The sequence below is a fragment of the Mustela nigripes genome, chromosome 10 (genome assembly GCF_022355385.1).
Source record: "Mustela nigripes isolate SB6536 chromosome 10, MUSNIG.SB6536, whole genome shotgun sequence".
Classification (NCBI taxonomy): domain Eukaryota; kingdom Metazoa; phylum Chordata; class Mammalia; order Carnivora; family Mustelidae; genus Mustela; species Mustela nigripes.
Window position 1 is genome coordinate 56264148 of NC_081566.1, and position 10285 is coordinate 56274432.

A 10285-nucleotide genomic window follows, 5' to 3' on the forward strand; every position below is an offset into this window, starting at 1 on the left:
CACTCTGTAGGGTTACCAGGAGGACTTTCATTCTCGAGGTAGTGAAAGCCATAGAAAGAGCTCAGTGAGTTTTTGTTTCTGGAAATAAGAAAGTCAGGTCTGGCCTTGAGGGGACGTTTATGCAATCATATAGGTCCAGCCAGTTAAGATCCAGTGTGAGAGGAGCATGAGTGAGGAGATCCAGGGGCCCCTCAGGAGTGGCCCCGACCCTATCTTGGGGACGCTGCCCACACGGCAAGGGACATCAAAGCTGGGGCCTGCGTGACGAGCCGCAGGAGCTGTCCAGGCAGCGGGGCAGAAGCGTGGGGAGAGGAAAGGGACTAACGGGACTAACACGCGCCAAGGTCCAAAGGAGGGAGCAAAGTGAGCGATGGTGTCTGGAGCGGGATGTCCAGGGAGTGGTGGGGACAATGCAGCAGCCTCAGCCCGAGTCATAAACACTGACCTTGGCAAAGGCAGAACTTTTCCAGAGGAGGTGCCTTACGTAGGCATGGCCCACCCTGTTCTCCTGGTTGGCTGGGGCTGGAGCCAGGCAGCAGGGGTGCCCTGGGCCTTAGAGGTCATGGGTGCTGGACAGAATAGTGCCTTGACCTCCAAGGCCAGGAGGCCCTGGGCCCTGAGGTCTTCCTGCACACGTGGGCAGGGGATGACCTGCCTGGTTGGGAACAGGGGACCCTCCTCTGCTAACCCTGAGCTTGGGAGGGAGAAGGGACCTAAGTCTTCCTTGGCACTTGCTCTCAGCGCAGAAGTCATTGGAGCACTAACCAGGGAGTCAGGAAAGCCGTGGGCTGTGTGGCTTTGAACCAGTCCCTCTGCTTCTCTGGACCCGGGTATGGTTGAAGCAGATGGTGCCTTCTTAGGATCCCGCGGCTCTGGTTCCCCGAGTCTGAGGGATTTTCTCGTAGCTTCCCTCTGACAAGATCCCGTCTCTTTGTCCTTTGATCTTGCTTATCTTTACTTTCTTCAAGGAGACCATTTCCTATTTTTCCTCCCTCTTGACCTCTTAAGGAGCTCTCAAGGCCGCTCTCACAGTCGGCAGGCCTGACGCCGCCTCTCCGCAGCCCCCTGAGAAGGAAACAGAAACAATAGGAATCACTTCCCCAGCAGCCCCGCTCCCCTGTCCGGAGGAGGCATCGAGTTGTTTTCTGGCCGCTGCTGTTTTCCCCGATCCCACCACACCCTCGGGCCTGCTCTCCCTCGTGACCAGGGCTCTCCACGGAAGGCCCCCAGAGGCCAAGCCCTGCCCTTTGCTCCAGCCCTGGCCGCCTTTGCCCCAGCCCTTGAGTCAGCTGCCTCCCAACCTTGTACTTGGACCTCTGCTTCTCTCAGAAGGCTCACCTTTGAGGCCGCCTCCTCCATGCAACCTTCCCTGATCTCAGCTGCTGGAACGAATCGGTTCTCCTGGACACGCAGCCTCCCGCCTGTCCTGAGTCTTGGCCTCCATTTTAATCGGCTCTGGATCACTGGGAACAAACTTGGGGCTCTGCCCCGCTGCTCCTTGTCCTGAATGCGTAGACAGTGTGTGTGGGGACAAGGGGATGGGAGGCTGACCAGGCAGCTCAGCGGTCTGGCCCTGGGGCTCCCCTAGGTCTGATCTCGAAGTGAGTGGAGTTTGGCCATGTGCTGCCTGGCCCGATGCGGAGCGGCCAGACGGCCAGGGGGAGTTGTGGGTACAGTGGGGTGGAATGAGTTTGGGGAGCTGGCTGGAGGCATGGACGCGGGGGCAGGCCATGATGCCGGCCTTGGGGCCCACGGGGGTGATGCGGCTGTCCTTCAGAGTGAGGTGAGGCCCCGCTGCGGGCTTTGAGCAGACAAGGGAAAGACCTGACTTCTGTGTTAATAGGGCCTACGGGGAGGAACTGTCACGAGCCCATCCAGCGGAAGAGAAGGCTGAGGCAGAGAAGGTGAGGAGCCTGTCCTCATTCATACCACCTGAGGATGTGACTGTCCGTCCTCGCATCCGGCTCCCGCCATCCCACTGTGCAGTTACGTGTCCAGCTCGCTTGTGTGGGGCAACACTCCCCCCAACCCCGGAACGCAGGCTCCACCGCAGCAGGGACGGTCAAGTTCACTGCTGCATCCTCAGTGCCCCGTACGACACCTGTGACCCAGCAGCAGTTCCGTGAACCTTTACAAAGACAGACATCCCAGAGGGCGGCAGCGGGCGTGCTGGGTGGTGGTTTCTGGAAGGCTCAGCATGTGAGGTTTCCTGGGGAATTCCTCGGACACCAAGCCGACCTGAGGTCACATACGTGGGTTTCTGCTGGGGGCTTCTCCTGACCCCACCATGGCACGTGTCTTGGAGAGTCAGAGAAGGATGCTTGGCCGTGTGGTGTCCTTCACTTATCAACGTCTCCCTTCTTTCACACGCTCAGCCTCTCACAGCTGTCCAGCGGGTGTTCCCCGAGCACCGCGCTGTGCCCAGCACCAGGCCGGGATGGCACGCTAGTGACCGACCGTGCGGCGCCTGTCCTCGTGGACCTTGGCAGTGAGGGTGAGGGAAGGGGAAACTTTCGATGGGTTCTTTGCACAGGGGGAGGGAGTGGTGTTGGGGTCTGTTCCACGGTGAAGAGTCTCCCTGAGCTGCAGTGGGGGCAGGGTGGGCCTGGAGTGGGGAGCGGGAGGCAGAGCCTGTCTCCGGGGCCAGGAGAGGGAGAGGGCTCCCGGCTGAGAAAGCGGAAGGACTGGACCTGCCAACGTGGGTGTAGGGGTGAGGGAAAGAGAGGAATCAAAGAATTCTCTCCGATTCTGGCCTGAGCAACAGGGAAGGCTTTAGGGGTGGGGGTGCGCCGTGCGAGGGGAAAAGCATAAGAATGCCAAAAGTCTTTGGAGTTCAAGGCCAAGACCCTGTTTATTTGTTTAATTGTCACAATGCCTCTTTGCTGGGCCAGAAAATACAATGTACAAGGCCAGGCCCCAGGGTTTTCTGCTGCAGCCCGGGCATTTCCTGCAATGTTGTTGTCATTTCTACACTGGAACCCAGAGAGTCATGTGAGCAGACCTTCCCCTGACCTTGGCCTCCTGGGGTGGGCAGGAACTCACTGTACACAGTCTCCCTGCTGGTGTCTCCTGGCACTGGGGTCTGCTGAAGGGCATGTCCCAGGCCCTCCAGGTGGGTGGGCCGGGCGTGCCTCACATGTGTGCATGTGAAGTAGGACTGTGCAGAGAAAAGTTATGTGCATGTCAATAAAATGCATGCCCAGCTAGGTATTTCTTTTTTTAAAATTATTTTTTAGAATTTTTATTTGTTTATTACACAGAGAGAGACAGAGAGAGAGAGAGAGAGAGAGAGAGAGCGTGAGCAGGGGGAGGGGCAGAGGGAGAAGCAGACTCCCCACTGAGCAGGGAGCCCGATGTGGGGCTCGGTCCCAGGACCCTGGAATCATGACCTGAGCCAAAGGCAGGTGCTTAATGACTGAGCCACCCATGTGCCCCTCTGCTAGAGGTGTTTAACATCACGTGGGATTTAGTCCTCATAACAGCCCAATGACATCGGTATTAACCCCACTATTTAAACAGGAAAATGGAGCCAGAGAGGCCTCACAGAGTGCATAAAGCCTTAGTGGATACTGCTCAGGTCAGGTTGGTTCCAAGTCCTGCCTCCTTGGTCATGCTTTTCTTTCCAGGGGAAACGGAAACACTTTTTCTGTTCTTCCCCAACTCCGCATATCATATTCTGATTATCCAAGTGGACTTTATAGCAGACAGCCCTAAACCAGTTCCTGTCTTCCCCTTGGAGGGTCTGAGTCCCCGTTTTTTCCCAAACTCAAGACAGAAGCTTCTAGCGTGACAATGGGCCTTTTTACCTGAGCAAGGAGCTAACATCCCCTGCTGGGTCTGGATTAGCACACTGGGGAGGCTGGAACTCATTTATGTCTGTGTTAGATCACTGAGCAAGCCACTGCCTTAAAAGAGTGTGACTCTTTCAAGGGGGTGTTTGATTGGTTTGGCTCTTAGGGACCATGGCTCTGAAGTTCACACCAAGTGTTGGGACCGATCCGGCTCCTAGTCCCCGTAATAATCTCCCTGCTGCATTGTATCCTCTCAAAAGCTTTCAGAGCCTGTTCGAAGCCACTTAGTACCAAGCAGATGATCTCCCTAGACCAGAATGTCAGAGGAGACAGAAAGGGAACCACTGACATAAGGCTTGTGAGCCTGAAGTTGTGGCCTGTGGATATCCCAGAGTCAACAAAAAACATACCTCCCCTCCCCCGTGAATATCACGCAGAGGACCCACGAAAGCTGTGAGAACTACAGTGTCTCCGAGAGGGGCTGCAGGGGCTTCAATTTGGATCACATCTCTCAGTCAAGGTGAGAATCTGATCAAAGGGGGAAATCGTTAAATAGAATACCAAGGGTCCCAAAGGGCATCATTGGGCCAAGTCACCAAACCAGGATTTACTACCCTGTCTAATTGCAGTTTCAACTTTCCCTAGAAATTTAAGTCTTTTTTTTTTTTTTAAAGATTTTATTTATTTATTTGACAGACAGAGATCACAAGTAGGCAGAGAGAGAGAGAGAGGAGGAAGCAGGCTCCCCACGGAGCAGAGAGCCCCAGGATCCTGGGATCATGACCTGAGCTGAAGGCAGAGGCTTTAACCCACAGAGCCACCCAGCGCCCCCAGAAATTTAAGTCTTAACATTCGGGCATTTTCTGATCAGAATCTGTCACATGGGTCTTCTCCATCCCCCAACGGAAGGTGAAGTTGTGTCAGCATGGTAAGACCCCCTTACACTTTCCCCATGGGAAGGTGGTCTTGATCTTGCCTGGGGTAGACCTTTGTTAAAATAACTCCTTGCCCCACGCTCTGAGATTTCTATAAAAACCTTCCATTTTGGATGTGGTGCCTATATACAATGGAATACTTCTCAGCCATCAAAAAGAATGAAGTCTTGTCATTTGCAATGACGTGGATGGAACTAGAGGGTATTATGCGAAGCAAAATAAGTCAGTCAGAGGAAGACAAATACCATATGATCTCAGTCATATGGGGAATTTAGGAAACAAAACAGATGAATGTATGGGAAAGGGAAAAAGGAGAAAGGGAGAGACAAACCATAAGAGACTTCAAAATTTTTTTAAAAGATTTGTTTATTTATTTTAGAGAGAGAGAGAGCCAAGCGAGGAGCAGAGGGAGAGGGAGAATCTCAAGTGACTTCCTGGGGAGTGCAGAGCCCGGTGTGGGGCTTGATCCCAGATCCTGAGATCGTGACCTAAGCTGAAACCAAAGGTTGGATGCTCACCCAGGTGCCCCAGAGACTCTTAACTGCAGGGAACAAATGGAGGGTTGGTGGGGGTTGGGCTAGATGGGTGATGGGCAGGAGGAGGGCACTTGAAGGGATGAGCGCTGGGTGTTGTATGCAAGTGACGAATCACTCAATTCTGCTCCTAAGACCAATAGTACACATATGTACACTATCTAGAATTTAAATAAAAATTTGGAGGGAAAAACCCCCGAACAAAAACCTTCCATTTTGTACACCTCCTCAGAGCTCCCCCATCTCCCAGCTTGCTAGCTGGGATGCTGCCCAATTCATGACTTGCTTAATAGAGCCAATTTGATGTTACAGTTTACTCAGTTGAGGGGCGCCTGGGTGGCTCAGTCGGTTGAGTGTCTGCCTTCGGCTCAGGTCATGATCTCGGGGTCTTGGAATCGAGTCCTGCATCTGGCTCCTTGCTGAATGGGGAGCCTGCTTCTCCCTCTGCTTGCCTCTCCCCCTGCTTGTGCTCTCTGTCTCTATTTCTCTGAGAAATAAATAAAATCTTTTAAAAAAATAATAAAATAAAAATAAAATTTACTTGGCTGAATTTTGTTTTTTTACAAAGGACAGTAGAGGAATTTCTATGTGTTTTACTTTAACTCTTAGAATCTTGGTTGTAAATTAAGGTTTCTAAAATCTACTACGGGTTTCATGAGAACACAAAGAGATAATGGTCAGAACAGCATCTCACTTGTGGAAGTCACTTAATGTTTGCTCCAATACATTTTAACATTTCTGCTCTGTGGTCTAATCATGGAGTATGTGCATACGTTTGATGATTGATGAAAATATTCTTGTTAACCTTAATCCTTTAGTAACTAATGTTGGAAAACGGATAAAGTGGAAGAGAAAAGGGGAGGGGTCGATTTCGACACATCTCCTTGGCATCCTTACGGGTTTTTATAATTTTCTCATTTAAAAAAAAATAGTATTTATTTATTTGACACAGAGAGAGAGCCAGAGCGCGCACGTTTGGACAAGATTGGGGGGTGGGGGAGGCGCCTGGGTGACCCAGTGTTTAAGCCTCTGCCTTTGGCTCAGGGTCCTGGGATTGAGCCCCCAGTCGGGCTCTCTGCACAGCGGGGGGCCTGCTTCCTCCTCTCTCCCTCTGCCTGCCTCTCTGCCTACTTGTGATCCCTCTCTGTCAAATAAATAAATAAAATCTTAAAAAAAAAAAGATTGGGGGGCGGGATGTGGGGAGATAGCAGAGGGAGAGGGAGCAGCAGACTCCCCGCAGGGAGCAGGGAGCCCAACACCAGGCTCGCTCCTCTATCCCAGGTCCCTGAGATCATGACCTGAGCCAAAGGCAGATGCTTAGCCAACTGAGCCACCCAGGCGCCCCTAGAATTTTCTCATGAATGGTCCTAATAATGCAGGGTTGTTGAGCCCAAAGGTCAAGAAAGGATTCTTGAAATGTTTTATGGTACAAAAAAGTGTTTTTATTGTAGCTGGACCCTTGGGCAGAAAAGGGAAATCTCTAAAAGGATTTCTGTATGTCAGAGAAGATTACAGCATCCTGGAGGTCTGGCTATTGTCAAGCTAAGGTTGTTTTTTAGTTTCTAGCAAAGCATTAACATTAAGGCAGCGGGAGGAACGTCACACTACACGTCTCCGGTATTTATCCACAGGCTTCACCTTGTAAGGAAATTTAATTTTATCTACATTTCTCTTGCCTCTGTTCTCCTTATCACTAGTAATTAGCTAGCGAAGTCCCTGTCTCCTAGGAGGACACTTGAAATCCACAAGGCTTTCCCCACAGAATATTAACATCCTGAGGTACATACATCACTGGACATATGAATGGGGAAAGAGAGTCCTTTTCTCAAAGGTCTGGAAGGATATACCCAGAAGCTGCGTATTTAGAATAGGAGAAGCCGGACGTGAAACAGTGTTGGTCATCGGGATGACTTTTAATTAGGGGAACTAACTGGACAGAAGATAGCCTTTCAGGCCTTAAAAAATCATTATGCATCCACCAAAGGAAGGAAACAAGATCTACATGTGGCATAGGTTAAAACAACAACAACAACAACAACAAAACACACTCTCTCTTCCTCTAACCCGGTATCTCTCACTGGCTATCTAACAGATCACCCCAAATCTGATCAGGCATTTCCTGCTTACACAGCTCTTGAAGGCTATCCTGGCCCCATGGTGAGCTCCCCATTCAGAAGTATGCTTTTGGGGGGCCTTTCTCAGCAAGGAAGGAATCTTTCTCTTGACTCGAGGTGAAAGTTGTGTCTCCTCTCTTTGAATCTCCATTATCCCTAGACGACTCCAACTTCCCACAGGGCCTCATTCACTTTCCCCCTTCTATTGACTGACTTGTAGATTTTTTTATACTGTACCAACAACGCCCCCAGAGGCCCAAGCTGCAGTCACTCACGCCAGCCCGCGTCACCAAACGGAATCTCCGCACCTCACCTAACTGCCGTTTCAACGTCTTCCAGAAATGGAGTCTGAGTCAGGAATTCTCTGCTTAGCCCCCATCTGCAACCTGTCACGCGGGTTCTCTCCATCCCCACCCCCACCCCAGGAAGGTAAAGTAATCACCCAAAAGCCCCAGCTCTTACCCTGAGGGGAAGTGACTTTGCCTGAAACTATCCTTTCTTTTGCTAATTGTTCTACCCCGGTTCTGTGTATAAAGTCCTTCTGGTTTTTTTTTTTTTTTTAAGATTTTATTTATTTATTTATTTATTTATTTATTTATTTGATAGAGAGAGGGAACACAAACAGGGGGAATGGGAAAGGGAGAAGCAGGCTTCCTGCTGAGCAAGGAGACCCATCCCCAGAGCCTGGGATCATGACCTGAGCTGAAGGGCACACGCTTAACGACTGAGCCACGCGGGTACCCCAAGGGCTTCCCTTTTGCACAGCCGCTGGATTGAGATGCTACCCCATTCATGGATCGCCTGATAAAGCCAATTACATCTTCAAATTTATTAGGTTAAGTTTTGGGTTTTAACTCTGTGTACGTTCAGTGAACCGGACTGTAAATTTCTAGGGGGGAGGAAGGCCTCCAGGTTTCTTGTGTCAACCTAGGGAGTGTGCACGTAATAAATGCTTGGTCTGAATTCATACATATGAGGACTTCGGTTTGTGTGGGGGCAACAGCACTAGAAGACCTGAGTGTAGGGAAGACAGTTGGGGGTAGGTGGGGCCCGGCGTTACTAAGTCTGCTTGGTCCCCATTCTGGTGATTGAAGGACCGACAGAGAAAGGAAAACGTTTTTCACACCATCAAAGGCTCCAGTGGTTTATCCAAAGCAAGAGGGTCATGATCCCAGGGTCCTGGGATCGAGTCCCACATTGGGCTCCCTGCTCAACAGGGAGCCTGCTTCTCCCTCTGCCTGCCACTCCTGGCTTCTGCTCGGTCTTTCTCTCAAATAAGTAGATAAACAACAAAACAAAGCAGGAGAGTTTATTTCGTCTTCCATTTGTCCTGAAAAGCTTCAGATAGTAGCTGTTGTGCAGTTTGGTTTCGGTGTTCTCCACCCAAAAGCATTCCTTCCCCAAAGCCGCTTTGTTAGAAGTTTTCATCTGAAGTCAGCCAGGGTTCCTTCTGGTTATGTCAACAGCTCTGTGAGCACGTGATCCAGATGAATTGGCTTCCTGTTGTGTTTCACAGGAGGATCCAGGAGGGCCCTGGTATTCCTGCTCTGTGTGTGTGAAGTTTTGAGTCCAGTGTTCCTCCGTGGGTCCCTGAAGACAGCTCTGGCTGGGTTTCAACAGGCTGTGCTGGTGTGAGTTCTCTGCTACGTTGATGGGATTTCTAGAGCAGGATGGGGTGAACCTAGTTTTTAAAATAAATTAGCTGATGCTGTCAGTGTTGTGCTTCATTATCTACTTTGATAGGAACATGAAATAAGGAAAGTTCTGGAGAAAGATCCCCCCACATTTCCTCATTCTCTCTGAGCAAGCTGTCCCCAGGTTCCTTGGACTGGACTAGCCTCAACCTTGGCCCACAGAGACTTGAATAAGCACCAGCTTGGTTTGTAGCAACTCAAAGCTACATCTCTAGGATGACCCTTGCTCGCTTTAAAGTGCCTGCCTGAGGAAACTCAAGGCTGCCAAAAGAATTTGCTGTTTGTTCCAGCCAACACCCAAAGACAAGGCCCCTGGCACGCCGCCATATTTGTGGGTCCACAGGAGCCAAATCTGATACGCTCCAGCTAGTGAACTCAGTCGGTTTCCTAAGGATAAAGCCCCTTTCCCACTCTGTTGTGATTTTTCACTTCCCTGACCAGCACTCTAGCTTCTCCCCTTAAAATGCCCACTCACGTCTGTTCAAATTGAAGTTATAGTCAGTTATGCTGGACTCTTTCTTTATTGCAATAGTCGTTACTGATTAAAATCTGTCCTTAGCAGTATCCTTCAGTGTCTGATTTTGTCCAACATCTTTAACAACGTAAGTTCAGCTAAGGCCATTCGAAGAATCCCTTGGTTGCTTGAGTAAAGAATGGAAGGGAGCCAACGGGTAGAAACCTCCAGTTTGAAGGTAAATATGGTGTGGGATGTGTACAGTGTGGCGACTATAGTTAATAATGCGTATTGTGTATTTGAAAGTTGCTCAGAGTAGATCCTAAAGGTGTTCATCACAAGAGAGAAAAATATGTAACTTTGTGAGGTGGTTTTTTAAAAAAAGATTTTATTTATTTATTTGACAGACAGAGATCACAAGTAGACAGAGAGGCAGGCGGGGGGGGGGGGGGGGGGGGGGGGGGGGGGGGGGGGGGGGGGGGGGGGCGGTTGGGGAAGCAGATTCCCTGCTGAGCAGAGAGCCTGATGCTGAGCCAATCCCAGGACCCTGAGGCCATGTCTTGAGCGGATGGCAGAGGCTTAACCCACTGAGCTACCCAGGCGCCCCGAGTGAGGTGATTTTTAAAAAAATCTGAGGTGACTGATATTAACTCAACTTATTGTGATCTTTTCACAATAAATACATAAATCATTATGTTGTATACCTTAAATGAGTATAATCTTGTATGTCAATTATGTCTTAATAGAACTGGGGGCAAATGGGA

General features: G+C 50.3%; 1 long non-coding RNA gene across 1 annotated transcript; it reads left to right on the forward strand.

The window, feature by feature from the left end:
* The first annotated feature begins 1698 nt into the window (after nt 1-1698).
* On the forward strand, nt 1699-9043 carry LOC132026202 (uncharacterized). The gene is made up of 5 exons (XR_009406827.1): nt 1699-1904; nt 2376-2494; nt 4052-4311; nt 7713-7802; nt 8890-9043. It is a non-coding gene; the product is annotated as an uncharacterized LOC132026202 (long non-coding RNA).
* The last annotated feature ends 1242 nt before the right edge of the window (nt 9044-10285 follow it).